The sequence below is a fragment of the Canis aureus genome, chromosome 12, assembly GCF_053574225.1.
Source record: "Canis aureus isolate CA01 chromosome 12, VMU_Caureus_v.1.0, whole genome shotgun sequence".
Taxonomy (NCBI): domain Eukaryota; kingdom Metazoa; phylum Chordata; class Mammalia; order Carnivora; family Canidae; genus Canis; species Canis aureus.
Genome location: NC_135622.1, coordinates 11,832,653 through 11,857,854, shown reverse-complemented (window position 1 = coordinate 11,857,854; position 25,202 = coordinate 11,832,653). Strand labels below are relative to the sequence as shown.

General features: G+C 41.1%; 1 protein-coding gene across 1 annotated transcript in view; it reads left to right on the top strand.

Moving 5' to 3' along the window:
- Nucleotides 1–16,360, top strand: part of LOC144280573 (uncharacterized) — a 70,235-nt gene extending 53,875 nt beyond the window's left edge. The window contains exons 6-7 of the transcript XR_013349007.1: nucleotides 13,696–13,989; nucleotides 14,782–16,360. The gene's annotated coding sequence lies outside the window, so the exon portion shown is untranslated. The remainder of the gene's footprint in view (nucleotides 1–13,695; nucleotides 13,990–14,781) is intronic.
- Nucleotides 16,361–25,202: the final 8,842 nt, after the last annotated feature.

The following is a 25,202-nucleotide window of genomic DNA, read 5'->3' as shown; positions in this document are numbered from 1 at the left end:
TAGGACTTGGAACAGGCACTCAGGAATGAGGGCAGTAATGACAGGTGGGGGCTAGCTAGAAGAATAGAGAAGGATTGTGGGAACTGTCAGCGTGCAGTTGGGAATCTGATAAAGAAGTCATGCATCGTCATAGGCCTAGAGACTTATTTAAGGAAGTGGAACAAACAGAAAAATGGTCCTCAGTACAAGCAAGGGTGAGCATTCCATATCAGACAGTTAAGAGTCCACACTCACAGCTCTGAGTCTGTGGCAGAGGAAACAGTCTGGCTGAGATATTGACAATGTGCAATTTGTCCATGCCCAAAGGGCCAGGGGCTAGTCCTGTGGCACAATGAAGGCATTGAGAATCAACAGTCCCAGGGCCTGGGGGCTCTAACAAGATGCCAAGGCCTAGAGAAGTAAGACTTGAGCACTTGCCATGAAGGTGCAGAGAGCTGTAGTCTCAGTCCTTGGAAACATCATCAAAAGAAGCCGTTCAGACCAAAATGCATTCCATGTGTTGGCTCTGCCCATGTGTTTCTTGTCAACGAGGCTGATCTTCCTGGGTTCAGAGGGTTTCTGTTTGAAATTTTATGAGCCTTGGCTGGGAAGCAGCACTTACCCCTGAGCCGTGGGAGTTAATGGCTTCTTCTGGCGGCATGACTCTGGGGGCCTGGGGGAATTCCCAAATGCCAGGCAAGGATAAGCCTATAGCCCATATTTCAACTTAATATTGTACTTTATTTACAGGCAAGCCAGGGACCAAAGGCTCCCCAGAGGAGTCCTTCTTCAGCATCACTTCAGAAACTGAGGCAGCGTATTTAGGCTCACAGGGCTTTCCTTGGGCCAGTGCTTAGGGTTCCGGCCAGCTCTCTTATGGGGAAGAGAGCCAAGTCAGGGGCTCTTCACTCCCTAGTGTCAAACAGAGACATCAACCCTCATCCAGAGAAGAAGCTGCATTTGTTGCTTAGTCTTCCATTTTTTGGCTATTTAAATAGAAAAGTCAACACTAGTTCCTGACACACCATGCCTACTTAATGTACCTCAACCAACATTTTTGGGGCAAAGACTGGGACTTGATCTTTGTATTAGGTGTCATGGTGAATATGAAGGGACATAAATGGGCTGAGGGATTCAGAGTATGATAGTTCAAGCCCTGACCTTCCATAATCTTTTTTTTTTAAGATTTAATTTATTTATTTATGAGAGACACACAGAGAGAGGCAGAGACATGGGCAGAGCGAGAAGCAGGCTCCCTGCAGGGAGCTTAATGCAGGACTCGATCCCATGACTCCGGGATCATGCCAGAGCCAAAGGCAGATGCTCAACCACTGAGCCACCCAGGCATCCCTGCCCTTCCATAATATATCAAGTTCTGTCACTGTGACAAATCATGGCCCTTTTTTAGGCCTCCGTTTCTTCATTTGTAAAAAAAGGAGCTTGGATCAACTAGTACAAGTCCTGAAGAAATTCAAACTAATGAAAAGATTCTTGAAGTATTAGTCTTTGGAAGATAATTGAAGGAAACCCATGAAATTTATGCAAATATTGTTATTTAGTATGAGTGTCACTTAACCGCTTATGATCTATGGTAGATTATCTACCTGAAATATAAAAAAAAGACTCCTCACTGCCGCCTAGCTTGGCTGTCTGGGGCCCCTTGCCATCCTGTATCTTTATGCCAGCCTGACATCTCATGTGCTAGTTTCCTACAGATGAGTTGCTATTCACAGCAATGATCCCAGACCAGGCTCTTGACCTGCACCCATTCCGGTGTTCTTTCTGCCTGGGCCTGATTCTTGGCTCTAGGTCCTGTTTATTGTCTCCTGTCCTTTGGACTAGGGTTTTTCTTTGTTCTTCTTGGCTGGACTCTTATATTTCCCTCAAAGTCTTTGCTGGGACCCATGCGTGGACTCATCTTTTTTTTACTACCTCAGGTAGGACTTGAGTGCTCCATTTGGTCCCCCATGACTCAAGTCCTGTTGCTAGACAAAAAAGAATGAGAAGCAGGGAAGTTGGAAACTCCTGAATAGAACACTCCTAGCTGGGCAGTAAACACCTCACCAGAATTTTAGCCAAAAGTAATATGTATAAAGAAAACTGTATAAGATAAGCAAAAATATGACTCATTTAGGATACCAACCACTAGTCTCAGTTTTATCTTTTGAGATCACACATGAACAAGCTTAATTCCTTCCTCCTATGCCAGCTCTTCACATATTTAATTACAATTATCAAGCCTTCAACCTTCTGTGATTATCTCACCCCCCACCTTCCCCCCGCCAAGTCAGCTCTTCTCCAGGAAAAACATGTCAATTTTTTTCCAACATTCCTCAGGTATTATGGTTTTGAATATTTTTGCCAGCCTAACTGCCCTTCCTAATCCTGTCCAACTGATCTCTATTTCTCTTTCTTTGAGATACCCAGAGCTGCATGCTGCCCTTTTGATAGGCTCTGAGCAGCCCAGGAAGCTGAAATTCTCTGCTTCTCAAAGTGAGTTTCACTCATCCCAGCTCCTGTGACATGATTAGGGGGTCAGGACTGAGTGGTCAGTTAGTTTCAGTCAAATATGTTCAGGAAATCCTGTGGACTACCATAATCTCCCAGGAATTTAGAATGTACTCAGAACACTGAAGGATCTGAGCAGACCTGTTGATCTTTCTAACCTAGTGTTTCCCAAACTTATTTGACCACAGAGCTATTTGTTAAAATTTCACATGTTAACCTCCCTAGTGGCCCACAGCCTTGGAAAGCACTGCTTGATTTCTACCTATGCCACCTGAAATTACTTACTTTTTCTCTCTTTCATTCTTTTTCCCTCTTTCTTTTCTTCTCCTCTCCTTCCTTTCTTCTTTCTTTCATTCTGACATATTGAGTTTTATATAAGTCAAAACTCTTAGATATTTTTCAAATCCATTGCTGATAAATCATGACCAACTCCTCCCATACTCTTTCCTGTGTCAGGACAATTGGTATTAAGCATAACTTGTATACCTTAATTTAAGTCATTAATAAAAATACAGAACAATAAACATTTGTGGCATAATTGAAGTATAGGGCTGAGGGCTGTATCCATCTAATACATAATTCAATTAGTTATTAATTGCCCTAGTTATATTATCCAGGTAGTATATCCTAACATCTAGCTCTGTTTCCATGCTTGGAGGCTATCTTGAAATGCTTTTCAAACGCTTGATTGTAATCATATTCACTACCAAGTCAGATTCCCTAACCTACCCATATTCTAGATTATCCAGTCTAGAATCATCTTGTCCTAGAAGGAGATGAAATTGAGGTGGCAGGTCTTTGCCCTTTGGGATTCTATGCACAAGTTTAGAAACAGGTGAGCCATTAATGATGGGTAGGGTTTAAGTAAACAGAGGAGATCAGAAAGGGGGTGGTGAGAGGGTTGGGATTAATATGATTAATGGACTATAGGTTTGTGTAGACAGGCTTGCAACAGTGAGAATAAATTCAGCACATGTTTATCTAGAGTTTTCTGTTGTGAGGTTTTATGCAGGGAACTGGCAGGAAGGGAATTTAAATGAAATGAATAAGTAGCTAATGATTTAATTTTGTAATTATCACTTAAAGGATAAAATGTGTTGAGTGTTATGTAAAAGAAATGAGCAAAGTAACACGGAACTTTTGTCCTTGGGGGAGTCAGGGAAAGTTTCACAGTAGAAGTATCTCCCAAGGTAGACATGAAGACTGAGCAGCCTCTCCCATGTAGGGATAGAGGGCTTCAGAACTCAAACAGATCCCACTGCTGATGAGTTGAGTATGATTAAAGGGAGACAAAATTTGGTGGGGATGGGGGTTACTGACAAAACATGGATCATGGCATGAGATAAGAGCCCTTTGCAGACATTATAGAGGGGAAGACAGGGGTAGCAAGAAGGACTTAAAACAGGTGTGAAGGATGGGCTAGGGTTGTAGCCTTATGGGTGGAAAAACAAGAGCAAATGTGAATGCTTTTCAGAAGAAGAATTAGCAGGACATATTGATGTTGGAATAAGGAAAAACAAAAAGAAAGAGTCAAGAATGCTTGCCTAGCTGTCAATCTGTGAGGCTGGAGGGAGGATCTTGGAGGAAATGAAGATAAGAAAGGATGATGAATTCAAGCATGGGGAGTGAACTTTTGCTGGTAAATGCCCTTGTTACTCGAGTGGGTTAAAATCCTGGGATTAAACATTTTGAGTGTTCAGAGATGGTCTAGGGCCAATATGGGTTTTATTTTGTTTTAAACATTTCTGAATGTGGTGAGATTAGCTCGTGTCATTGATACCAGCCATTCTCACAGAACAAACACATTTCTGTGTTTGTTGGACACGGGGCAGTGCAGGAAGTAATTCTGGTGTATGTTGCCCTGGAGCCAAATGGTTCCACAGGGTCTTTTCCTTGGGGGTTTTCCACTGTGGGATTTTTCAAATGTTCAAACACTATGGCTCCCATTCTGGGATTGATGTTCATCTAAGACAAATCCATATAGATTCCTAGAAACTCCAAACTGGTTAACTGCTTCTTTTCCTCATTGATGTCTCTACCAGCTAGAATAATCCTAAACCATTCATTGAATGCCTCTTTCTTTCAAAGATGTTGTACCTGCTACTTTCTTATTGGCCCTTTTGGGAAGGAATAAACTTTTACTTCCTCCAGATCATTCCTTGTTCCTGTCTTCCCCAGAGTCTCACACCACATTTTTGAGCCTGTTTTCCCACCAGTTTATATTTTCTGGATGAGGCTGGGACCATATAAGAGGAAATCTGCATGGTGAGCTGTAGGACTGTGATGTCCATCCACTGTCACTCATCTTTCCACACTGCCATTGCTCCTCACCTCTCCATGGCTAAATATGCTTCAAAGTCTTAGAGGACCACAAAGGTGGGCTAGGGAAGCTCAGGGATGATTAGGAGCTTGTGCAGACCCCTCTGTTCCTCATCTCTCATGACAAGTGACTGGCTGGCTCTGTTCAGGCCAGTGCTCTTCCATACTGAATAGAGGAGCACCATGGGACCAGGGGACCAAGGGACACTGTATGTGAGAATGGTAGACAGTGGTCACAGTGATTGTTTTTTAGCCAGAAAGGTGCCCTAGAGAAGATTCTTTCTGTTTAGGAGCACTGAGCTCTATATGCTCACTCCTAACTTCATTCCTTCATTCTCTGCCCCCAGGTCCTGCTCCCCAGACAGCATGTTTGAACTCTTTGGGGGAATCTGTGGGACTCTCTGTTACTCATTTTTTTTATATAGCAATACAATTCCTCTCTAATATGTCTCTAAAGAAAGCAAGTTTTCTTCTGGTGGGAGACATGAGGCCTCAAGATTTATTTAAGAAAGCTTTATATAAAATAAGCTGAATTTGTCAAACAAAAGAGTGCAGACTTTGAAGCAGGCCTCACCACAAGTTCTCCAACTGATAATATTTATAATCTAATAGTACTCACTAAAAGATCTTTGCACTGTTGCACATACAAAGACCTTATGTGCTAAGTGATTAGCCCCATTTTACACATCAGTAAAGATCAAAGAGATAGGGAGGGACTGAATCCCTTTCCTGAGGTCTCACAGCTGGCAAGTGATGGAGCCAAGATGCAAATAGAAACCATGCCCCTTCAGGACTATGCCATTAACCTCCACACTACGGCTGGCATCCTGTACCCTTAAATATTTACATGTATCCTTCTAGGAATATGTTCTTAAGGTGAATCCCTTCATTTTTCTCCCCCTTTTCCCTAGGGTTTCTCTTAGCTTTGGAATAGCTAATACCTCCTAGGACAACCAGGCCTGGGACGATGATGGAAAGTTTTCAGATGATAAACTGTTGACAGCTATCTTGAGTCTCCCCAGACTTCTGACCCTTTGATCCTCCTAGTAAAGCTGGGACCCCAAGGTTCAAATTAGTTCAGAGCTTTGCAGATTAATATGAGAGGCTGTAGTTGCCCATCTATGAGGTCATTGGAGTGAGTGCAGTTTTGAAGTACTTGATCTCTAGTAAGTAGCCTAGAGTTCCTTAGTTCCTTATGTGGCTGAGCAGATGGGGTTGTTGGGCATGGTGAAGGGGCAAGGGAAAGGGCCACAGTTCTAGGCCAAATGCCAGATTAGGCCTTTCTTAGCCCCAGAACATTTAAGGATTTGAGGCTTCCTCATGAATTCAGGACATGAATTGTTAATAACTGAATCTCAAAGGAAATAAATAAGAATTAACTTGATTTAATGTTATCTGGGGACATTATTCAATTCAGCATTGTCTATTTGAATATTGTTGAAGGTGTGGCTTAGAGCAGAGGGACCCATGGACATTTGTCCCAGCTTGGGGGACTGTATATGTAGGGATGGGAGAGGAAGGGGAAGATGAAGCGTAGGGTCTGGGAAACAGGATGTGCAGATGGAGCTGGGAAGTGCTGATGGGCTGGAGCCAGCAGTACCTTGTGGATTCCATTCCTGCCAACTCATGCTCCATGGGCAAGGACACTTCTTTTCCAAGTGTACTAGGTCTTGAATGACCACCTGGCTCACACTCCTATAATGTAGACATGCATGTTAAGTCTTTATGAATCATCGAGCCCACTGACTCTTTTTACACATGAAAAATCCCTGGCCCCCGAAGCAAGATGTCTTCCCCAAGGTCATCTGGGTAGTTTGTGGCAGAACAGCAGCTAGAATCCAACTCTCTAGATTTCCAGATTCATGAGATTTTTCTTGGATTTGATGAGGCCCTATGGAATCAGACAGAGCTGGATTTTAGAGTCATGCACACCAGTGATCGATCAGTCAATTACTGGCACAGATCTTTGTCTGAACCACAGTATTATCACTTATAAAATGAAGATAATAGTCCTATAATGGTGGTGAGGGTTGCATAGGCAGGGTAAGCAAATCTGTCTTACAAAAATGCAAAGTTACAAAATGGATGAAGTTTTGTCTTTGGTGTCCTCTCATGCACATGTACAGCTGTCCAAAGCTGCCTTCCCTGAAATATCCCCGCCATCCCCGCCGGGTCTTATTCTCTTGTTCCCAGATTATCTCTTTTTCATTTGCCCTACCACTTAAAAAAAAAATCACCTACCAGAGGTATTTAATGAACTGTCTTCCTCCTCACACAGGTTGGCCTCCCTGTCCCATGTGGGCTCAGTGTGGCAGAGCTGGCTGCTGAAGGATGGTTTCCTTTGGCACTTACCCAGGGCTGAGCAATCCAGGCTCATAACTCCTTGTCTAGCTTCATTCACCCTGATGAGGCTGTGGCACTTATGTGGATCTGCCTAGGGCCCAGGCACATGGGGCACCTCCTCTCCATGGTCAATACCATTGCCTTCTACTGTGACACCTTCTCCAAGGTGGCTATCTCTGGTTTGACCCCCTTCAAGTCCATTGGACATTGAGTGCTGGAAGGAAAGAGACTTTTCCTTTCTTTGTTTAAAATGCATATATGGGCAGCCTGGGTGGCTCAGCAGTTTAGGGCCACCTTCAGCCCAGGGAGTGATCCTGGAGACCCAGGATCAAGTCCCACGTCAGGTTCCCTGCATGGAGCCTGCTTCTCCCTCTGCCTGTGTCTCTGCCTCTCTCTCTCTCTCTCATGAATAAATAAATAAAATCTTTTAAAATGCATATACAAGAAAGTAAACTCACTTTACCTTCACCAGTTCCCTCAACTCACCTTTCTCAATCATTCCAAAGAAGGAAGGACAACCGGTGCTCTGATCTGTTGACTCAAAGATCCTAAACCCAAACTCTTAGTCTTTCACTCCATGCAACTCTGACTAGTTGGTTGGCATATTAAGCCCTTAATAACAATTGGTAATAGTTATTACAACAGTAATTGCAATAGTTAGGAATTACTGTTTTATGGGAGACTCTATGCCAAATACCCACTTTATCCTCATGTTACAGAAGAAGAAACTGAGGCTTAGAAAAATTATATAGTTTTCTCACAATTGCACAGCTAGCCAGTGGCAGAGCATGGATTTGAATTTATTTGAACTTAGATTTGGCTGATCCCGAAGTTCTCTCAGCCACCGTGGTTTACATGACATATTTCATGCGGAAACATTTTCTGTGGAAACTCGACTGTGAGCCTGCCACCCTAGATTGGGTCCACCCTGCCCCGGAGTCACATCCTCAACCTCAGATATGGAGCAGGTTGGCAGTCTCAGCAGGGTTCGCTGCCAGGAGGAACTTGTCTTCATCACTTCCACAGAGACAGCAACAGAAGCAAATAAAATATGAGGAGAAGGCTTCCCAAAGCGCCTAGCCTCCCTGGTGGGGGCTGGCTGTTTTAAATCCTTCAGCACAGCAAGAAGGTCATAAAATGGGAGGCTGCAATTTCCTTTCTTCTGCACTGGCTCTGGCAGTATAGGGAATTGATGGAGGAAGGGGACACTCCAGTAGGGTCGCCACTCCTTGTTCAGCAGGGCCTGGGATGTTTCATTGGCTGTGCTATAGTTAGGACTGAAATGGCATTTCCATCTTTGGGTTCAGGAACTTGGGAAGTGATGCCTAACAGAAAATATCAACCACCACTAACACTTTCTTGAGGTCTATAATTTATAGGGCATTTGTGCTTTATACTTTGTACCTGTGTCTCCTGATTATTTTCCAAATTTCCTGAATGAAAGTTTGCGAGTCTTTTTGACCTTAAGGATTGAAGTTTCATAATGGCTGGAGAGTTAATCAAAAAAGTTGTCAAATTATTTTGGCCCTTTAGCCCTTGAAAGAATGCTGCATGAGGAGTCAGAAGAAATAGATTCTGAGCCTTAGTTTTCTCATGTGTAAAAAAAGGAGGATAACACTGACCTTGCCTGCTGTACATGGATGTTGTGAATATCTAATGAAATGCAGGTTAAAAGGTTTTGGGAGCTCTAAAGTCCTAAAACCAGGTAAATTAGAGGGAATGTATTGTTACTCTTACAATGTATTATAATTTAAATGCATACATTAATGTATGTATATATGTATGTATAAAGCATACATAATGCATGTATGTATAAATGCATACATTTAGCTTCTTATTTATGCCCTGCATGTATTTCATTGTTAATCCCTAAAATTTATCTATCCTTTTTTTTTTTTTAAAGATTTTATTTATTTATTCATGATAGTCACAGAGAGAGAGAGAGGCAGAGACACAGGCAGAGGGAGAAGCAGGCTCCATGCACCGGGAGCCCGATGTGGGATTCGATCCCGGGTCTCCAGGATCGCGCCCTGGGCCAAAGGCAGGCGCCAAACCGCTGCGCCACCCAGGGATCCCTATGTATCCTTTTTTAAAGAAAAACCCTGCAATCTATTAACTTTCATTAGTTTTTCAGTGCGCAAGCTTTTTTTTTAAAAAAAAAACTTTTTTTTTAGGGCAGTTTCATGTTTACAACAAAATTGAAAGGAAGTTACAGAGATTTCCCACATGTTGTCCTCAGGCATAACCTCCCCTTTTAGTAACATCACCTCTCAGGATGTACCTTTGTTACCAAAGATGAACATATATTAACACATCATAATCATCCAAAGTCCACAGTTTACCTTAGGCTTCAGTATTGGTGTTCTATGTTTTATGGGTTTGGACAAATGTATGGTCACATATATCCATCATTATAATACCAGATAGAGTGTTTTTTCCTGGCCTAAACAACCTCTCTGCTTTGCCTATTCATCTCTCCCCCACCTCCTGCATCCCTGGCAACCACTGACCTTTTTAGTGTGTCCATAGTTTCACATTTTTCAGAATGTTATAGAGTTGGAATCATGCAATAGATTGGCTTCTTTCACTTAGTAATGTGCATTTAAGATTTCTCCATGTCTTTCCATGGCTTGATAGCTCATTCTTTTTAGTGCTGAATAACATTCCATTGTCTGAATGTGCCACAAGTTATTTATCCATTCACCTACTAAAAGACATCTTGGTTGTTTCCAAGTTCTGACAACTATGAATAAAGCTGCTATAAACATCCATGTGCACATTTTTGTGTGGACACAAGTTTTCAATTCCTTTGGGTAGATACCAAGGAGTACAACTACTGAATTGTATGGTAAGAGTATGTTTACTTTTGTAAGAAACCACCCAAATATCTTCCAAAGTGGCTGTACCATTTTGCATTCTCACCAGCAATTTCTGGGGCTCTACATCTTCACCAGCTTTGATGTCATCAGTGTTCTGGATTTTGGCCCTTCTATTGGGCATGTAGTGGCATCTTGTTGTTTTAATTTGCATTTTCCTGTTGAGATATGATGTAGAGCAACTTTCATATGCTTATTTGCCACTTGTACATCTTCTTTAGTGATGTGTCAAAGTCGTTGACCTATTTTTTAATTGAGTCATTCATTTTTTACTGTTGAATTTTAAGAGTTCTTTGTATTTTTGGATAAGAATTCTTTATCAGATGTGTGTTTTACAAATATGTTCTCCCAGTCAGTGGCTTGTCTTCTCATTCTCATTATATTGTTTTTTGCAGAGCAGTTTTTAATTTTATGAAGTTTTGCTTATCGATTATTTATTTCATGGATTGTGTCTTTGATATTGTATTTAAAAAGTCATCACGAAAAATAAAAAGATAAAAATAAAAAGTCATCAACATACTCAAGTCATCTAGGTTTTTTCCTATGTTATCTTCTAAAAGTTTTATAGTTTTACATTATACACATAGGTCTCTGATCCACTTTGAATTAATTTTTGTGAAGGGTAAAAAGTCCGTGTTTAGATTAATCTTTTTGGGGATACCTGAGTGGTTCAGTGATTGAGAGTTTTCCTTTGGCTCAGGGTGTGATCCCAGTCCAGGGATCAAGTCCCACTCAGGTTCCCTGTGAGGGCCCTGCTTCTTCCTCTGCCTGTGTCTCTGCCTCTCTCTCTATGTCTCTCATGAATAAATAAATAAAATTTTTAAAAAATCATCTTTTTGCATGTTGATGTCCAGTTTATCCAGTACCATTTGTTAAAGAGACTGTCTTTGTTCCATTTTATTGTCTTTGCTCCTTTGTCAAACATCTCTTGACTGTATTTATGGGAGTTTATTTCTGGGCTCTCTGTTTAGTTCCGTTGATCTATTTATTTATTCTTTTGTCAATACCACACTGTCTTGATTAGTGTAGCTTTATCATAAGTCCTGAAATTGGGTAGTATTAGTCCTCAATTTTGTTTTTCTCTTTCAATATTGTGTTGGCTATTCTGGGTCTTTTGCCTCTCATATAAACTTAAGAATAAATTTGTTGATATCCATAAAATAACTTGTTGAGATTTTAACTAAGATTGCATTGAATCTGTAGATCAAGTTGGGAAGAACTGACAACTTGACAATACTGTCTTTTATTTACAAACATGGTTTATCTCTCCATTTCTTTAATTCTTCTTTGATTTCTTTAGCCCTTTTCTGATATTGTATAGCAACTATGATCAGAATATTCATTTAGCAATAAATCATGAATTGTTTCATAATAACCTAACTATTGTTTTGAGCTCTTATTATCATTTAGCATTTTATGTAATAATAATTCCATGTTTTCTAATTATATCTTAAATGCTGTCCTCAGGGGAAACGAACTTTGGAAAGTTTTAGTATTCTGTCCAGCGTCGCATGTGGCTCACTGAGGTTAGAATTCCCTAAAAGTGGCAGCTTTCCTTTCATGACACTATAGTTTTCACTGCAAATGTCAGTGGAGTCCATCTCAAATAGTTCTTAACACCCCACCCCCGTAATTCTTTTATGTTGGCTTTCAAGAAGAGTAACAGGAGGATGATTGATAGAAGCTGAACCTATGCGATAGAATGAACCATGTAGAATTTGTTAAACAGTTAATTTAAGAGCATGGTGAGTGTACATGTGAATACCCCCAAATACATACATGCTAAATAAACTAAAAAAAAACAAAACAAAACAAAAAACATAAAACAGAGTAGTGGGATGCCTGGATAGTTCAGTGGTTGAGTGTCTGCCTTTGGCTCAGGGCATGATCCTAGAATCCTGAGATCGAGTCCCACATGGGGCTCCCTGCAGGGAGCCTGTTTCTCCCTCTGCCTGTGCCTCTGCCTCTCTCTCTCTTTGTGTCTCTCATGGATAAATAAATAAAATCTAAAACAAAACAAAACTACAAGAACAACAAAACAGAATATACAGTTTTGGTTCTGGTGCTTACTACAAAAAAAACTTGTTCTGTGGAGCACTAGTGAAATACTGAGCCAGGAATGATTAAGGAGCATGGATTCTGGTTTTGGACCTCTATTTTTATTGTTCTTTTCTGAGTGTCAAATTGATTCAGGACAGCACATATACATCAGTCACTTCCTTTGACTACTGCGGGAGGTTTATACTTACTATGGGAAATGGGCTCCTATGATTCTCTGCCTGTGATTAGGTTAAGGTACAGAATTACCATCCCCTTTATTACTGCAGTCTTCACTCTGCTCCTGCTGTTTATCGTATGTATTTGTGTAATGCTGAACCTAAAGAAAGAGGGACTTTGCTTCACTGTCTTTTCTGTTGCTTTGATGATGTTATACAATACCTGCTCTTTATGGCCCTGTGGGAGTTAAGGAATTTATAAGGTTCCATAAGACAGAACAACTCAGGACTGAATGATGCCACCTTTGTCTTCCCCCATCACTTATGGTTACTTTCTGCCTACTATGAAACCCTCCCTCTTCAGTTGCTGAAGTAGGCTGAGTGTTTGTTGTTCAATGACATCATATTTGCTGTACATCTTGCACTTAAAACTTCCTTTATAAATTTTGTTAATGTAGTTCTTATCTTGATTTTTAATGACTTCTATTTTATTTTGTGTCCTACACAGTATTGACATTGGGAAAACTCTAAGGGTGGTTGGATTGGTCTTTGTGTCTTTTCCTTGGAGTTGGGGAGGGCATTTCTGGGTGTCCAGGGATCCCATGTCACCTTTTCCAGACAGCAGTCTGTGGTTTAGGACAGATTTTCTTATAAATCTGTTCTCAGCTCACCGAGGGAAGGTGGTCACCACTGATGTGGGCTTTAAGTACAATGCATCTTTTAGGAGGAAAAGGCAAAGAATCAAAGTCATGCATCATGATGCTCCAACATATTAGCAAGAATAAATGACTTCTGGACTCCTAGGCAAGGTACAAGGAATAAACATAGAGGTCAGAAGGGAATGTACTCTGAGAAGACAAAGATGAAAATGAGTGCCAAGGACAGCATGAATGAGGAAGAGATCCTCAGCAGGGAGAGAAAGAGCAGAGATAGAAGCAGTGCCTTTGGAGCTATCTGTATAGACAGCAGGTGTGAAAGCCTGCGCCAAAAGGTGAAGCTGAAATGTCAGCAGAAGGAGCAGAACATCTTATAAATTCTGGTAGTACTTCATACCTTTCTCTCTTAGAAAGTGGAAGAAGCAGTGAAGGGACTTGTCATTCTGCACTTCATTTTTTTAAACAGTCTATTTTATTTTGAAGAAAAATATGGAAAAGTACTCAACACAATCTAATAGAAGTGAATGTACTAACTAACCTCTAGAATTAACAAATATTACAGCTTCGAGATATGTGCTCTAGATTTTCTTTGGAGAAGTAAACCATTTTTAAAAGATGTTTTCTCCCTTCCTTCCTTCCTTCCTTCCTTCCTTCCTTCCTTCCTTCCTTCCTTCCTTCCTTCTTTTCTTTCTTTCTTTCTTCCTTCCTTCCTTCTTTTCTTTCTTTCTTTCTTTCTTTCTTTCTTTCTTTCTTTCTTTCTTTCTTCTTCTTCTTTTTCTTCTTCTTTCTTTCTTTCAGATTTTATTTACTTATCCGTGAGAGACACACAGAGAGAGGCAGAGACACAAGCAGAGGGAGAAGCAGGCTTCATGCAAGGAGCCCGATGCAGGACTGGATCCCAGGACCCCAGGATCATGACCTAAGCTGAGGGCAGATGCTCAATCACTGAGCCATCCAGGCGCCCCAGAAGTAAACCATTTTTGGATGGAGTGAGGCTCCTTTGTCCCCCAACCTCAGTTCTCTGGCCCTCTCTCTCTCTGGAGACTGCAACTGTTTTGAATTTGGGAGTTTTCACAGTCTTTGGACTGAAAGGTGAGCAATATGAAACAGCTGATTTTGAAGATAAGGAGATGACAAAAAAATTGGGGGGAAAAGTCCTAGACAGCAGTAGCCAAGGATGGCAGCCCTGGTAACTTCCCTAGATTTAGGGAAACTAATGCCATACAAAATCAGATGTAAATTCTGGCCTCTGAAAGGTGGAAGCAGAGGTAAAAGTTGGAGAAAGTCTCAGAAAATACATTTGGGACTATTCAATTGCAAAGGAATCTGCTGAGGAAGAAAAATGGAAACAACTTTTAAAATAATGTAGTTGCCTTCGGAGCTCTCCTTGAGTTCAGCTTTCCAAGAGCACATCCCAGAGACACGAGAGGAAGTGACTAAACCAAGGTTAGCAGTCAGGAAATAAATAAAAGAAACCTCGGTTCAGATGGAGTCGGGAAGCCCTTGAAGGGGGAGCTGTCATGCAGGTCCCACTTATGGCAGCATGTGGAACCACAGAAAGGAGGAAGATCAGGATTATCTTGACAAGGATGGACATTTTTCACGTCAGAGTTTCACCTCCCGCCTTTAAGAGATCCCTTCCTGCCCAGCAACAAAATAGTAACCACTGCTTGCACCCCAACCTTGAACTTGTTCTTTCCCAATGAACTTTTGTTTAAAACAACCCTCCTTAAGTTCCTCCTAAGACCTTAGAGGTGACTTTCTCTTTGTGTCTTCAGACTTGCAAAGATTCACCATAGTTTGCTTGTCCCAAATTGCAAATTCTTTGCTTTTCCTGAATAAACTCAATTTGCTGATAACATAACTGGCTTCTTTATTTTTAAGGTTGACTGCAGAGAATTGTGAGAAGCGTGTCAGAGTTCTGGAATTGCTAAAGGACATGAAGCTCTCAAGCAGTGCTGAGAACATGAACAAAAAATCTGCTTTTAAGACTATAATCAGAACAAAAGAAAGATCAAAGGGGTTGCAGGCTCACTTCTCTGGACAGTTGGTGAAATGTTAATGGATGGTAGAAAAAACCCAGAACAACTCATTTTCCATTTTTGATCATTTGTTCATTTCCTCCATTTTTTTTTTCTGTAAGAACAATCAGTCACAGCAGAGCCTGAGGTCTCAGACAAGTGAAGAGCTGGTAAGAGAACATTCAACATGGCCAATCAGCCATAATCCCAGAGGCAAATGAGTGATGCCCCAGGGGATGAGTACAATTGCAGATGTGATTATAGAATCTTAAGTACTTCCAAACTTGGGATGGGCAGATGTCTTAATTTTCAAAATGGTGGAAAAATTTACTTGAGATTAGAGACCAGAAAACATGCTTTCTTTCTTAAGCAAGACATTGGAGGTGTGGTATGGAGTTCTCTCCATACCTCTCTCAAGCCCATAGGGGCAGATCTTTGCCAAGAGATTTCCTCCACCTGAGGCCCTTTAGTTCCTGGTGGCAAAGGCACCAGGAGACATAATCCTGAGGGGATACCCTACCTCCAAAGGGAATAGTTCAGAGTGGAACTACCAGAAGGCAGTATGTTCACCTTTGTGACCTGTAGGAATCTCTTGTATCTCTGGATCTCTTTTTGGGAGAGTATCCAAAAATCCTTTACTGGCCTTAATTTGGCAGACATGGAAGCTTAGGTGCCTGGATTGGCAAGGTCCAGAGAGAGGAAGCAACCTGTCCAAGTTTACACAGCTGTTAATGGCTTAGCTGAGATCAGAGCCAAGTGGGCTGAGTCACCACCTGGGGTTCTCCCCCTGTATGCCACACTTGCATTGCCTCACATGCACTTTTCATTGTTGCCTATATAGCTTTTATCTCCCCAATAAGACTGAATTCATTTCACATTTTATTGAGTATTTATTAAATGGCAGGCACTATGCTAGCTGCTTTGTGGATATGAAGATGATAAAAACCTGGTTCTTGGGTTTGGTGAGCTTCTACTGTAGCAAGGGACATGAGCAGTGACCTACTCACAGCATGAGACTCAATGAGAAGAGGGACAGGCAGAGTGCTATGGGGTCACAGTGGAAGGGGCCACTGTGATCTAGAGGAGCCAAGGAGGCTCTACCAGGAGGCATGAGCCTTCTATGGGCAGGGACAATACTTTACACACCTTTATATTCTTCTCAGATCATTGCACAGTGTGGTGGAAGCTGAGAAAATTGCATTGCCACTGTTTTCCAAGACCTCACAGAGCTTCTTGTTTTAGAATTCAGAGAACTATTTTTTATATTCCCCAAATGAATGAGACCATATAATGTTTGTCCTTCTCCTATTTATGGTCTCATTCATTTGGGGAATATAAAAAATAGTGAAAGGAAAAAAAATAGTGAAAGGGAATAAAGGGGAAAGGAGAAAAAATGAGTGGGAAATATCAGAAAGAGAGACAGAACATGAGAGACTCCTAACTCTGGGAAACAAACAAGGGGTGGTGGAAAGGGAGGTGGGCAGGGGGTGGGGGTGACTGGGTGATGGGCACTGAGGGAGGCACTTGATGGGATGAGCACTGGGTGTTATGCTATATGTTGGCAAATTGAACTCCAATAAAAAAAATAAAGAAAGAATTCAGAGAACTAGCTCAATATGCTCCTTTAAAAAAAAAAGATTTATTTATTTATTTTAGAGTGAGAGAATGGGAGAAGGACATAGAGAAGAGAGAGAGAATCTCAAGTAAACTCCTTGCTGAGTGTGGAGCCCCAGGTGGGGCTGGATCTCATGACCCTGAGATCATGATCTGAACTGAAACCAAGAGTTGGCTCAACCAACCGAGCCACCCAGGCACCCCTAACCCAACTTGCTCTTGATCTCTGCTCTGAAGGATACCTGAGACCGAGATATATCTCTTTCTCCTTCCCCTCTCTCTCTTTTTTTCTTTCTCATGCCATTCAGATCTCCTGGGCTCCTCTTCAAAGATTTAATGAAGATTAAAATTCATTTTTGAGCCAAGATATGTCACTGGCTGGGAAATGAGAGGCCAGTGAATCATACCAGGAGGCTGACAATTTATGGTGCTTGTACTGGCTCTGAGGCTGGACTGTACCCAGGCCTGCCTGCGGGAATAAGAGGGAGTTATGGGGCAGGGAAAATTTGCATTGTGGGGCTTCCCCTCTGAGGCAGCGTAGAAGCATCCATAGTCTAATGAGGAAATTCAGAGAAAGACATGGAATCAAGGACATGGATGTTAGGAATACATTCTTTCCCATTGAGCCTTACTCCCTGGGGTGCAGGCCTGTGGGGTGATTTGGAACAGAGACAGCTCCCTGGGTGCCTGGATACACTGGCAAGGACTAGATTTGCCGAGACTCCTTCAGACTAGAGGCCAATGGTGAGAACAAGGATACTGTGGGGGCAGGCTGCTGGGGTCACTGCCCCCAGCCCTGGGTACCTATTAACCTGCACTGGGTGTCTGCAGCAGGAGTCTGGTGTAAACTAGGCAGAGGGGGTTGGAGAAGAGAGATGTTGGAGCCAATAGGTCTTAATAGTCAGTTTCCTTCTCTTAAGTTGACCTTCAGTTCAAATGCACATATGTAATTCTCCAAGGCTAAGGAGGGCCTCATATAGCTGAGTTTGGTGTTTGGAACAGAGAACCTCTAAAGCTCTTTCCATCTCAGGGATCTGGAATTCCACAAGGAAGAATTTAAGAAAGCCCATTTGTCCTCTTTTCTATCTCTCTGTCACTATGTTGCCATCTTCACTTATCTGTTGTGTGACTGTGGGCTCTCATCTTCCCTAAATGTCAGTCTCCTCATTTGTAAAATGGGCATAAAGCTCCCTACTGCCCTGGGTCATCTCAAAGACTAAATAAAATAATATATGTGAATGTGTGTGATTAAGCTTCATAGAATACAGTCTCCTCCCTTCCTCCCTTTCTTCACTTCTTCTCACCAATATCTTAACAAAGATGCTGAATACAGTCAAGCGTGAAAACTTAAGCAGGTCTTTTACAAAGTGAAGTTGCCCAAGTGAAATCACATTAAGAAGACCCTCCTTGTCCTACCCTAGACCAAAATTTTATCTTCCAAATCCTATGATAATTGGTATGATAATGCCTGGTGAGGTGGCATTAGTCAAAATCAAATGATTTTTTACTATATGGATTAGTCATTGAAATCTTAGTGGGAAATAATTTTAAAAACATAGCTTCTCAAGGTTGGAGGTCACTTTGTCCAACTTCTATATCCATCCCATCCCCCAAAATTGTTTTGATAACTTCTTGATAGATGGTTATCCAGACTCTTTTGATTCCAATGGCAAAGTGCTCAGTACTTTATGAGGTAGCCCATTCCACTGTGGCGGAGTGGAGTTGACAAGACATTCTTTTATAAGTTGAAATAAGTCTACCTCCCCAGATCTTTGTTTCATTGGCCTGAGTTCCGTGAAATAGAGCAAACAATCTGCTCTCTCCTTCATTTGATAGAACTTTAAATATTTGAAGACAACAATTTTCTGTTTTTCCAGCCTCTAGAACTTGATTTATCTGATCATTTCCCCTGTGACAGTTTCTAGATCCTTTACAATACAGGCTGCTCTTCTCTAGGGCCCACATTTTCCAATGTTCTCTGAATGTCTCACCTGAGTACTACCCCAGGAGGGTTCTAACACTATGGAGGATAGGAGGTTAAAATCTCCCTTGGTCTGAATTTGGGCTGATAGCATTACAGTTTTGTTTCTAAAAATCAGATTGTATGGTTATTTAATATTTGATGTCTAATAGATTAAACCCTCAAGACTTGTCCATAGAAATTGCTATCAAGTTAGGTCTTACTTGGACTATACTTAGACTTACCTATACTTACCTATACTTGGACTAGTATATTAAGCAATTAATATCTTAACCTAAATGCAGATAACTTTACAATTAGGTAAAAATTTCTCCTTCTCCCCTTTCTGTTTGTTCCAGGCCATTGTTCTTGTCTGTGCCTTGAATCTTACTTAATTTGTCACCCTACCTGTTAGTGGCTCCTCCTGGCTTTGTATCATCTGTGAGTCTGAATAAGCAGGTCCAGTGGCAGAGCCCTTTTGCCCAACACTGAAGTCTTTCCGAAAACTGACACATATCCACCATCTCTAAATAAGATTGCTGAATGGCAAAATTATTTAATAGTGCTGCATTGAGTACAATCTTGAGAACTCCCAAGCCCAGATGCTTCCATAGTCATTCAGTTAGCGAGTGAAAGTTCACTCATTAATAATCTGAGTAGGGTTCTTAACATGCATATGCTTGGCAGACAGTATTAATCAGTATGAGGTTTCTGGATGCCTGCAATGCCACCTACAAGGTGGAGTGGCTCTGGCCCAGAGGCAATATACTCATTCTCTGAATAACAGGAATATTGAGAAATGCACATGAGAAATCCTTAATTTGCCTGATGTCTCAGAAGGTTGAGGAAGAGCTGGCTGTATTTAATTTTGACAGCAAAAGGAACCTTGATCCACCCAGAGGCCAGGATGCCCAATCTTCAGGTGTTTCTCTGTTCTCACCTCGCCCCATAAACCAACAATTGTATGAGAGACCTCTGCAATTGTGAAAACTGCTAAGATATTCAAGGACAGACAATAGAGGAAGGCGGAAGGACTGTCATTGGGAGGAAACCTAAGCCTTAGACAAAGGAAGCTTTGAACACTGGGCTCCATGTAGGGCTGGGGACTGAGGTCAGTGGGAGGAAGAGATTGTGCTATATAATTATTTTCCTGAGACCACAGACTTAGCTTGAACAGTTGAATTGATTTTTCCCTCCCATCAATTGGTATGCATTGTTGTAAGAAACCAGCATGAAACCATCACCACTCTTAAGTCTGGTTCCAAATATGCAGAATCCCTCAGCACACTGGGAAAGCCAGCTGTCAGGGTGCTAGTCTCCTCTGGAAACATCTACCAACTTATCAGGGATGTGGACAAACAAGAACTTTGGGTAAAAGTATCATATTTTCATGTAACTGGTCAAGGCCGAGGGAGGCCTTGTTGAAAATGGCAGATGGCCTGAGGTTCCCAATACAGCTTCTCAAAATATCCCAAAGACATAAATACTCCTGAAGGACCAGCAAAAAAAACAAAAACCAATGAAACTAAACTAAACTAAAAATGACGGACAACCTGATGCTAGAATCTAAGAAGAATCTCTTAGGTATAAGAGAGAAAGAATTAACTTGGGGGAATAAATCCTGTGCAGGTTTCTCTTCATGACATATTCAAGCTTTGCTTAACTTCATGAGACAGAACAACTGGTGGAAAGAAAAGTCACTTCACAATCCTTGATATCTGCTTCAGTGATTAGAGGCTAAGGATTTTCACAAACCAAAAAAAGTAGGGAAATATTCTTTTAGGGCCCAGGGTAGAGCACTTAAGGGTTTCCTGAAAACTCTTCTCCTACTACTTAGCCATCTTTCTTAGAAAGACAGATATAGTCTCATCAGTTATGAAAATATATCAGTGAATGTACTGGGAAAAGCTACTGAACATCTGGAAAACAATTGCAGGGGCAAAAATGGACATGCAGGAAGTCGGTAAGAGAATGGAAGGCTATTGGAGAAACGGTGGGGGGGGGGCACTGCATTTAAATAGGTATTCTCCTGAGTAATATAGGTGAGAAAAACAGTGAAATGACAATGTCAGAGAGAAAAACAATATCGATAACAACACGTGCTGGAAACTATAGATTTTCTTTAGCCACATTTGTTTAAAGTATTAGAGCCTGGAACAGTAAGTATAGGAGAAAATACCACAGAAACTGAAATAACTGAAGTATATATTGTAGCAACTTGAGCCATGAATATCAACCTGCCCTTTATCTGTAGAACTGAGAAGAGCCATCTTTTAGCCTGGGAGTGCAGCCAAGAACAGTTCATACACCCTGTTGTTCACAGGGATTCAGACTATATAGGTCCTGCCTTATCTGAGGATGAATGAAGAAGAACCCTGTTCATGGAGACAATCTAAAAAAAAAAAAAAAAAACCCACTGTAGAACAAAGAAAATTTAACAAGAGTGTGAATACTCAGAGGAAGAGGGCTTCAGTTTTTCATGACATGGAAGACATTTTCATTTAGACAAAGAAATAGTTAATTAGACTGGAGAAACTCTCCAAGTGAAGAACACCTAAAGATGCTGGATAATTTATTTAAATGCTTTGCTGAGTTGATGGAAAAATAAAAGAAATATTTAAAGTCTGGAAATGACAAGAAGGTTCTGGCCAAAATTTGCCCCAGGGTTTATGCGGATCCTTAGAGCTTAGTATTTAACTGGGCAGAAAACAGAGCCTATGTTGGGTGGAAGTTTAGACAGATTTGAGACTCCTGCTGAAAGCTGGCATCACTGAAAAACAGCATCTTCAGTGGTAAACTAGGGAAAAAGTGCCACACTAGAGAAAGAAATAGTAGGAATCCTTGCACATCATGCCTTTGAATTGGGTGGAGGAAAATAAGATAAAAGTCTTCTACAAGAATTCCTAACCCCAAGCTTACCTTGGGTTACCTGGGACCAAAATTTACAACCACTTGAAGATTTAAAAACCAACCTCCAATGTAAATCCTTATTTTAAAGAGATCTCAGGATTTGTTGTTCCCCAGGTATCTGGAAGAATTAAATGAAAACCTGTCTGTGAGAATATTTTTAAGTTTCAGGATCCCAAAATTCCTATAGATAAATTTCCAAGGACTATGCACTCACTCTCACACACACACACATACACACACACACACACAGAAAGACACACACACACACACAGAGCACTAGGTGCTAGAATCAGAAGACACAATAAATTGCAGAACAGAAACAGAAAGTCAAAACTTGAAGATATTGAAATTGTCAAAAATAGGATGTAAACTATGTCAATAAACTTAAAAAAGATGGCATTTAAAATGTTACAAAAGGGAAGGGGATTATAAAGACTGACTGAAAAGAACTGAAAAAGAACCAAATGGAACTTCAAATTGAAATTAGAATTTCAATGTGTGGAGTATTGTGTGCCTACTTGGTTAGGCAGGGAGGGAAGTGATACAATAGACCAGATATTTGTCCATATGAATCAATAAGGGAGGTGAAATGACATAATCACACAAATACATGTAATTATAAAATATGGTAGGTGCTATGAAAGCAAAGCAAAGAAGGCAGTGAGAGAATGTAATGGGAGTCCTTCCCTGAGGAAGTGTCATTCAAGCCCCTTCTGTGGAATGCCTGCCAAATGGAAGGCACCCAGTATATATAGTTTTTAAATGATTGCTACTTTTACCTTCTCTATTCATTCAACAATATGTATTAGGAACTTCCTCCATGATATGTATTAGTATAGGTGCTAGAGATACAACAGTATCTCGTTATAAAGACAGCCAATGAACAAAGCAAGTAAATAGCTGTATTTGAAGGCATCGAGATCTAGTGAGAAACATAATGAAGGAAAGCAAGGCAGAGAGTATTGGGAGGATGTTGGAATTTAAAATAAGGTGGTCAAAAAACTGTATGTCCTTGAGAATATGAAATTTGAGCAAGGCTTGAAAGTGGTATAAAAGCAAGAAAAAATTATCAGTCTACAAAGGGGAGCATAGAGATGGTTAAGGGGAAATTAAGGCCCAATTTAGGTAAGAACTAGTTGCTTTCAGTTCCAATTTCCAAGCCCAGAGACCATTCATCCTAGGGAATTTAAGCAAAGGCATATAGAATCTCTTCACTCAAATGGAGACACATAAATATTGTTTTTAAAAAAAATTCAGAAAAGGTAGATTGTGGCCTTGACCAACTGGTTAGATTTCTATGCATCCTTGAGAGAATTCTAGAATGCATAATAAACACATGATTTTGACAATTTACTTTATTATTTTAAGTAATCTCTGCACCCAACGTGGGGCTTGACCTCAGGATTGAGTCAGTCAGGTGCCCTGATTTGTGAACATTTAGACAAAGAAATAGTTCATTGGTGCCCAAATATACCCTATTACACAATATACCTCAATATACTTACACATATGTGTGTGTGTGTGTGTGTGTGTGTGTTTATGCATGCCCAGCACAGACTCCCTGGTCAACGAATGTGAAATTCTACATAGAATACTACTCTAACTAAAGCTTCACAGTGCACATTAGCATATTAAGAGCTCCACAGTAAATGAACTAATTTAGTTTTTAAGCCCAAGAATCACTCCTTAAAAAAGAAAAAAAAAAAAAAAACATTACTGGCAGAAGGCGTGTTCCATGAAACACACTTATAGATACATCGTGTGAAAAGAAAGGATCAGAGATGGGGCTAGAATGTCAAGGAATTAGACTAGGTAGGGGAGGTTTTGGGAATAAGACTGGGCTGGACTGAACTAGAAGAAGCAAGAATAGCCCCGTGTGATGACCGCGAGCAGCTGGGTAAGTGGTGTAGGGGAGCCAGGCTCACTTAGAGGGCCAGAAGGAGGGCAGACAAGCATTAGAGCCAGCATAGATCCTTTAAGAGCAATCATTCCAAAGTAAATCATTTTCTTTGATGGGTTTATTGACCTTGAAGATCAAGGGAATGCTATAAACAGTATATTTTGACTCAAGGAAAGCATTTGACAGAGTTATTTCTAATATTCTTAGGGAAAGGATGGATGAAAATAGGTCAAATGATGTTTAGTTTGACTTCTAGCTGGTTGACTCCATTGTTCCTAAAGAGAATTGATTGTTGGTTTAATGATGTCAAAGTGGAGGGAAGCCTCTTGATATCCTCTAGCAGGAATGGTGCAGAGCAGCACATTTAATCCTCTCATCAATCCTCATATATAGGTGCGATCAGTATCCCCACTTCACTGATGAGGAAGCTGAGGTACAGAGAGTTTAAGTACCTTGCAAAGGTCCCTCAGCTAAGATTTGAGGCCAGGCAGTCTGGCTGTAGAGCTTGTTGAAACAACTGTTTCAACATATTTGACTGTCTGCCATGAGAAAGAGGGATTTGATGTATCCTTTGAGGCTTCACAGGGTAGAACAGGTCTGATGGTTTGAGTTACAAGAAGCAATTGAGAGTGGAATATGGAGATGAGCTAATAAATAAGAGGTCTGGACTGCCCCTTGAGGTAGCAAACACCTGTCAGAGGGAAGACGACCCCCTAAGCGCCTTGTACCACAGGGAAATTCTTGCATGGGGAGGAGTGTCCCATTGGATGATGACTGCATTTCTTGCCTACTCTGAGAATTGCCATTCTGGGAGCAGGGTCTGTTAGGTTTGGGAGAAATTTCTTTGAAGAAAAAAATATTCACGAGTCTCTGTCTGCAGAGAATAGCAAGAGGACATTTGGGACTTGGTCTATTATTTCTGGGAAGATGGCAGTGAAGGGGCCACTGCCCACCACTAGTCTCAGCCTATTGGCCTGTAACCTCTTTCACATCATGGACAATGCCTTAGAGACAGAGCCAATTTTGGAAAAGATAAAAGAGAAATGAAGCAAGTGTATGCACTGTAGAAGGCAGTTCTTGTTTGGAGAGTTTGTTTTATTCTTCTCCTTTGGTTATTTTCTAAACAGCTTGGCAGCAGAACCCACTGGAGATGGTGTCTATGCTCCCGAGTGTGAGTTTCCAAGCATTATAGGCACAGATGTTTTTGAAATCTAAACAGGCTGTCTGAAGCTGCTTTTTAAAATGAAGGACTGTTTTCAAGTACTGTGGCAGTCCATTTGGACTGAATATTTAAAAATATTCTGTATTTGGATAAAGGCCAGTTTTAACTCCATGGCCTGACCATAACTTTTTCATGAAGATGATTGGAAGAACTTTCATGTGATTGAAATCTGGGGCCACAGAGAACGGATTCTACAGCAAAGGAGGAAGGCCCTCTAAAACCCTTCATTTCCATTCCTGGAGGACCTTTCTCCAGCCTTCTTTCATTTCAGGGTAGATTTAAATGGACTTGATAAGGCTTCTGTGTCTGAGTGATAATAGAGTTAAACAGAAAAGTAGGATCCGGGTCTTCAGGAAGCTTTGAATCAAATCAGGAAATAGTTTTACCTGCACAAAGTGACTTGAGGTTCATTGTAAGGCAATTCACAGATAAACGGGTCTGGCCACGGCCAGGGTGGAGACAAGCCATGTTCACCCCCTCACGCGCCAATGTCTCACACGCCAATGCAACTTTTTTTTCTTTTGTAGAGCGACTCATATGATGGCAGCTTCTTAGGAAACACGATTACAGACAGAGGTAGTTCCCGAGTCTGTTACATAAATCTCCAAGTGGCATGGTTAATGCAACTGCTCTACTTGGCCTCTGATCCTCAGGAGGCAAATTAGAGAGTATCAAGGA